Below are 7,211 nucleotides of genomic sequence, written 5' to 3' on the forward strand. Positions count from 1 at the left end.
GGAGCCCCAACTCCGCTGGAAGGGTCGCTGAGGGAACATCGAGCTGCAGGCGTTCCAGTTGGAGTTTAGCACCACCAGGGTCATCAAGGGAGTCGCGCTCGCTGATTTTGTGGCGGAATGGACGGATGCCCCGACACTTGAAGTGGGTGAGGAGCAGTCTACCTCGCCAGGAAGTGAGGCGCCCGACGGATGGGTCATGTACTTTGATGGTGCCTTCACGCACCAGGGCGCGGGGGCTGGAGCAGTACTCATCTCGCCCACGCAGGACAAGCTCTACTACACTATGTAGCTCTGTTTTCAGCAGGGCGAGAAGGTCTCCAACAACATTGTAGAATACGAAGGCCTTATAGATGGCTTGAAGGCCGTGGCAGATCTAGGGGTGAAGCGCCTCACTGTTAGGAGCGACTCATAGCTCCTCGTCAACTTCTCCAACAAAGTGTACGAGCCAAAGGACGAGCACATGGAGGCGTACCTCGCAGAAGTACGTAAGATGGAAAAGTAGTTCCTAGGCCTGGACGTGCAGCCTGTGCCCCATGGCACCAACAAGGAAGCCGACGACATCACCAGGAGGGCATCCAAGCTGCTGCCCCAAGAGCCTGGCATCTTCGAGGAGTGGCTCTTCAAGCCGTCAGCGGCGCCACCACTTTCAAGCACGGCACGGCCTCGGGAGGAGCTCGCACAACCGCCTTCCACAGGAGCCCCAGCCTGTGGCCCAACCTTAGGAGCTCGCTTTCTCTTGGCGCTCGAGCCTCAAGAGGGATGTTGGACCAAGGAATTCAAGGAATATCTGATGCAAGGGGCGCCACCGGAGAAGGAAGAGCACGCAGAGCGCGTGGCCCGGCAAGCCACGGCATATTGCATCCAGGAGGGTGAGTTGTACAAGAAGCGACCAAATGATGTTTCATTGCGTTGCATTTCCAGGGACCAGGGGGAGGAGTTGTTGATTGACATACACGGCGGGGACTGCGGTGTGACGCCCCGAGACCGATGTGCCAGGTGTCTTCCAGTTATTCGCTATTGTTGCCTTGTCATTTGCTTGTGTGTCATGCATTTCATATCATGTCATCATGTGCATCGCATTTGCATACATGAAACACTCATGCATCCGAGCATTTTCCCCATTGTCCGTTTTGTAATCCGGCGCTCCTATGTCCTCCGGCGTCCCCTTTTGCCTCTTTTCGTGTGCGGGTGTTAAACGTTGTCAGATTGGACCGAGACTTGCCAAGCGGCCTTGGTTTACTACTGGTAGACCGCCTGTCAAGTTTCGTGCCATTTGGACTTCGTTTGATACTCCAACGGTTAACCGAGGAACCGAAAAGGCCTCGTGTGTGTTGCAGCCCAACACCCCTCCAATGTGGCCCAAACCCCACCTAAACCCCCCTCCATCATCTCGGTCGTTCGATCACGATCGCGTGGCCAGAAACCGTGCTCAATTTGGAGTCTCCTAGCTCCCTCTACCTATAAATATGTGCTCTCCCCAGAAAATCTCGCGGATGAAACCCTAGCTTCGTCCTCCTCGCGCCGCTGGACGAAATATCCACCGCGCCCGGACATGTCCGCCGCTCCCCTCCACCTCGCCATCGGCACTTGTCGCGCCGCCACTGGCCGGCGCCGCCGGAGTGATGTAGGGTAGAACCCTAATCGCCCGATCTTTCACGAAAGGAGCGGATCCCGCGAAGAACATGAGGAACACAAAGAGGGAAATGGGGGAAATCACAAGGGGAAACAAAAGAGGAACACTCAATCTAACAAGAACAAGTCACACATGTGCTAGATCCTCGGATACATAGAACGATACATGGTCCACGGACAACTAGGGACAATACAAAAGGGTAACCGGTTCTGCTCCGTGAGGAGGTCTTGATGTTCTTCCCTAAAGAGGGGTCTTGAATCCGCTTGGGGATCTTCTCCGGTGGATGCTCGAATCCCCAAGGAGATGGTAACCAAGTGGATGAGCAAAGCTCTCTCACAAATATGAGCTAAACATTTGCTAACCCTAGAAAGTTGTACGGGGTGGAGTATATATATAGTCTAGGGGGGTAGAAGGGGTACACGGGCCTCGACCCTTTACTGTGCGTAGACAGGGAGGCCGGACGTCCAGGCGTCGGGCCGGATGTCCGGGCGTTCGGGGAGGGCCGGATGTCCGGGCTGTGGAGGCCGGATGTCCGGGCTGGTGAAGCTGGCCATGCTGCTCTTGGGTTCGGGGGTCTGGATTTCCGGGCAGGGGGCCGGATGTCCGGGACCTCGGGAAGTGCCGGAAGTCCGGGCTTGCGGGGCTGGATGTCAGGGGCCTGTAGGCACTTGGTGGTTGAGCAGCTGTAGAGGAAGGCGCTCCAGGGGCCGGATGTCCGGGGCCTTGGCCGGATGTCCGGGGCCTGGGAGATGCTCTTGGCTCCTTCTGTTGGGTCTCCTCATCCGTGGACTTGGGGACTTGTCCGTCTTCATGCGCATCTTCGGGAGGACCCTCTTCGTACCTAATCATGCACAACATCTCGGACTTAGGTAGTAGCCATGTCTCATGCATAGAAAGTGGAAGTTCGGAGAGGAGTGAGTTCACCTTATCTTCGATAGCTTTGGCTCGGGCTCGTGTCATTGGTCCAAGTGGTGCCGTTGGAGGTGTGGGTGCGTCCATGGGGATGATCTTGGGATGCTCCGCATCATCTCCCCTCCCTTGGGGAAGATCCGTCCTCGGATCGAAATCCTCATCACCATGGTAGGGCGAGAGATCTTTGATGTTGAAGATGTCGCTCACGGAGTACTTGTCACGAGGAATGTCGATCTTGTAAGCGTTGTTGTTGTAGCGTGCAAGCACCTTGAATGGTCCATCCACACATGGTAGAAGTTTGGACTTGCGTTCTTTGGGAAAGCGGTCCTTGCGAAGGTGTAGCCACACGAGGTCTCCAATGTTGAATATCATTGTCGGCGTTTTGGGAACGGGGGTCCCCAGACTTGCCTGCCTGCGGCATGGCTCAAAGGGGGGCCCAGCACGGCCCATCTTCATCAACACAGACCCAAGACCCTCGCGAGGGGCCAAGCCTCGCGGGGCGGACGACACGGAGCTTCCTCAGGCACGGCCTCATCAGGCTGGCTCGCGAGGAGGCGGAGAGATCAAGGCGGGGTACCTCACGAGGTGCCCATGACGCAAGCCATGACGACCAAGGGCGCCAGGCGGGTGCCAGCCCGCGCAGTGTCCTCCTTTACTCTTTGGTGCAAAGGGAGCAAGCGCAGGCGAGAGCATCAAGCAAAGGCACCCGTTTCGGTGCAACGAGACCAAGACCAGCCCAACGGCAGGGAGGAAGTCATTGTGGAGCCCAAGCCAGCGTCACCACCCGAGCCTTTGGCAGGCAAGGACCAACTTTAGTCAGGATAAGTGTACCAAATGTTCCCCTTCAAAATGGCCAATTGTTGGCGCCCTTCCCGCTTAATATTTGGGAAGAGGCCCAGGGCCTTTGCCTATAAATAGTACTAGCCACCCCCAGGGTAGAGAGGATCGGCCAATCCAGAAACAAGCTGGGATCGGATCGAGTAGCATCACGCAGAGAGAGAGAGAGAGAAGGGTGACTGAACTCCTCCTAGCAGTTCATCCCCCAGCCAAGAACAGACCCTCGCGAGGCTGTTCTTCCTTGTATTGCTCATCATCATCATCAGCCCAAGAGGCAATCCACCACACCACAAACTAGGCTAGGGTATTACACCACAATGGTGGCCCGAACTAGTATAAACCCTGTGTCTCTTGTGTTGTTCTTTCCATAGCTTAGATCTTAGCGAGGCAGTGGGGTGCAGGTAGGTAGAAGGCGAAATCTCCGCGCGCACCCCAGTGTTCGAACCTCTAGGGTCTGCCGGAACGACATTTGGCGCGCCAGGTAGGGGTGCGCCGGGATTCGTCTTCCACCGCCCCGTTCTCCTCCGACCATCGCGTCCATGTCTGACGCTCGTCAGGCCCGCGCCGAGCGCAGAGCCGCTCTCCTTCCCGTGTCGCCCAGACGGCTCCTGTCGGCCGGCGTCCTCGCTGTTCCCCGTCACCTGTGGTCAACGCCGCCACCGGCCCAGCGGGAAACGAGCAGCAAGCGTCGTCTCAGCATCCGTCCGTGCGGCAAGACGGCCGCACCGCTACTCCCTCGCTCACCCCAGCTTGTTCTTCGTCCCGCGCGCTCCGCGCACCCATGGAGGCTCGAGCTGCACTCATTGCGGCAAACGAGCTCCTGCGCTACCGTCCCATCGACGACGTCTACGAAGAATGGCTCGACCGCGTCGCCGAGCTCGTCCGCGCCGCAGGAGGCTCTCTTGCGCCGTCTGTTCCGCTGCACCGCACCCCGCCCTGCGCGGGCGACGAAGCTCTGGGGGCGCCCCAGCCGCCTCCTCCTCAAGAAGGCACCCAGGCTCCAAGGCGCGTGGCCCCTGGGCGGAACCCGCTCCGTCAGGTGCCAGCGCGGCAAGAGCAGAGCTGCCAAGAAGTCCCTCGCCCGCAAGAAGCTGCCCGGGCGCTCCCTGCTCCAGCACGTCGCGGCCATGCTCCTGCTCCCGCACGTCAAGACCCCGCGCTGCTCCCAGCTGCAGCGCATGGGGACTGGCAATACCAAGCTCTCCGTCACCCAAGGCCTCCTGTGGCCAAAATAGGCTGTCATGCCTTCACCAACGAGCTACGCAGCATCGCGTGGCCTGACAAGTTCAAGCCAGACCTGCCTCCTCGTTACGACGGCACGGCCGACCCTGCGGAGTTCCTCCAGCTCTATGAGCTGGGCATCGAAGCTGCCAACGGAGACGAGAAGGTCATGGCGAACTGGTTTCCCATGGCGCTCAAGGACGGGGCCTGCACCTGGCTCCTGAACCTAGCTCCAGGCACGATCTCCTCCTGGGACGAGATGCGCACCCGCTTCATCGCCAACTTCCAAGGTACTCGCGACCGGCCACCTGCCGTGAGTGACATGCGCCGCATCAAGCAACAACCCGGAGAGACCCTGCAGAAGTACATCCAGCGCTTCAACAACGCACGCCTCAAGATTCCCAAGGTGACCGAGGAGGCCATCATCTCAGCCTTCTCTGACGGCGTGCGCGACGTCAAGATGAAGGAGGAGCTGGCGATGCATGAAGACCTGTGCACTTCCTTGGAGTTGTTCAACTTGGCGACCAAGTGCGCTAGGGCTGAGGAAGGGCGTCTCTCCCTCCTCGAGCTGCATGCCGCAGACCCAGAAGAGAAGAAGCCCAAGGCCAAAGATGTGAAGTGCAAGGGGGCTGCCGTGCTCGCGGCAGAACTAGACACCAAGCGGGGCAGAGATCAGCCCGAATCTTCCAAGGGCAGTAGGTACTGTGTGTACCACGACCTCCACACCCACAACACCAACGAATGTCAAGAGCTCCGAGCCGTGCGAGAAGGAAGGATCGGCCATCGTCCCGACCACGGTGACCGGGGCTACGGTCGAGGAGGAGGAAGGAACGCAGGACGCTGGGAAGACCGCTGCCCGCGCCAAGGGTGGCGCGATCGACCTCGCGAGGATCGCTGGCAAGACCCGCCTCGCGAGGGAGACTGGAGGGATCAGCCTCGCGAGGATCGCCCGCAAGGCAACGCAGGCCTCCCTCCGCTGCCGCTGCAGCCAAGGAGAAACGAGGACCGCCATCAGGACGAGGGGGCTGGGGGCTTCCAGGAGCCGTGCGCGATCGCCTGCATCCTGAGCGGGGCTCAAGCCCCAGCCTCTCAACGCATCTTCAAGCAGTTCGCCCGCGAAATGAATGCAATCCTCCCCAAGCTCGAAGCCACACGCCCTCTCAGGTGGTCGGCGTGCGCCATCACGTTCAGCTCAGCGGATCAGCTCAAGTGTGCGGCCACGGCCGGAATCCTCCTGATGCTTTGTTCCCCAATCATCAGCAACGTGCTGGTCACGAGGACCCTCATCGATGGCGGGGCAGGGCTCAACGTCCTGTCCGTGGAAACATTCAACAATCTCCAAGTGCCCTACAATCAGCTTCAGCCAACCAAGCCTTTCTCCGGAGTCACCGACGGCTCCACGGTCCCGATTGGGCAGGTCTGCCTCGCTGTCACCTTCGGGGCACACAACAACTACCGCACCAAGCTCATCGACTTCGACGTCGCTCACATTCGCCTGCCGTACAACGCCATCCTTGGGTACCCAGCGCTGGCCAAGTTCATGGACGTAACTCACCACGGCTACAACGTCCTCAAGATGCCAGGAAGGGGCGGAGTCATCACGGTGCCCTGTGAAGAGAAGGACGCGGTGTATTCCCTGGAACGAGCCTTTTAGGCCGCATCACTGGAAGATCCGGATCGCGGAAGCAGGAGGCTTCCCGAGGCCACCCCCAAGAAGAAGAAGACATCGTCCGGCCCGGCTCCTCAGGGCCCGCGCCTGCCCAGGGGGAACCTCCTTCCATCGCATAGGAAAGCGCGCCCGGCGCCCTCCTCAGGCAGGGCCCGGGGGCTCTCCCCAGGAGGGCCACCGACCTGGCTAGGGTCACGAGGGAGGCGCTTGGGCACCACATGGAGGCGTGTTTCGAAGCATGTTTCCCTTAAGAAGGAGTAAGGCAAGGAGGGCCACACCCTCAGGAGTTCGTCAGCAAGGCCATTCAGGAGCTACAGGAGTCAAGAGTCATGAGAGGCGGCCGCCGCCTACCAGTTGTGGCTCCCCATCCAGGCGAGGATGGTGGGCTGCGCGTCTGCATCGAGATACCAGGGCTCAATCGAGTCGCCTCTCTGGAGCGCCTCTGGCCCTCATGAGTGGGGCGCTGCGAAGGTCCACCCCACAGCTACGTTCGCATGCCTTACGGCTTGCCGAGCGCAGCTGCCACGTACCAGCGCCTCATGAGGGGCATCACGGAGGCTCAAGAGGCCAGGCGTTCCGCAGCCCTGGCGGAGATGGAGATGGTCCGCGAGGAGCCACCAGCGCCTCCGGAGCCTCCCGAGGCCCCTGGGCCTGGGGCTCGTGAGGATCGGCTTTCGCAGCCCACCGAGTCTGCTACACCAACGCTGCTTCGTACTCAACATCATTAGGTGACATCTTTCAAGTTTCATTTGCAGCTGGGAGCGCCCCCCAGGGCTGCATTATTCCCAGGCCGCGTGGGTCCGTCCTTGCGGCATGTATCCCTTTTATTTCATGTTGTTAGCTTACTTTGTTGGGGCGCCCTCGGGTTGCATCATCCCCAAGTCGCTCGGGCCAGACCCAGCGGCACGTATCCCATTTGCGTTTATTTCCGGCTATGCG

Source organism: Triticum urartu, chromosome 2, assembly GCF_003073215.2.
Source record: "Triticum urartu cultivar G1812 chromosome 2, Tu2.1, whole genome shotgun sequence".
Taxonomy (NCBI): Eukaryota; Viridiplantae; Streptophyta; class Magnoliopsida; order Poales; family Poaceae; genus Triticum; species Triticum urartu.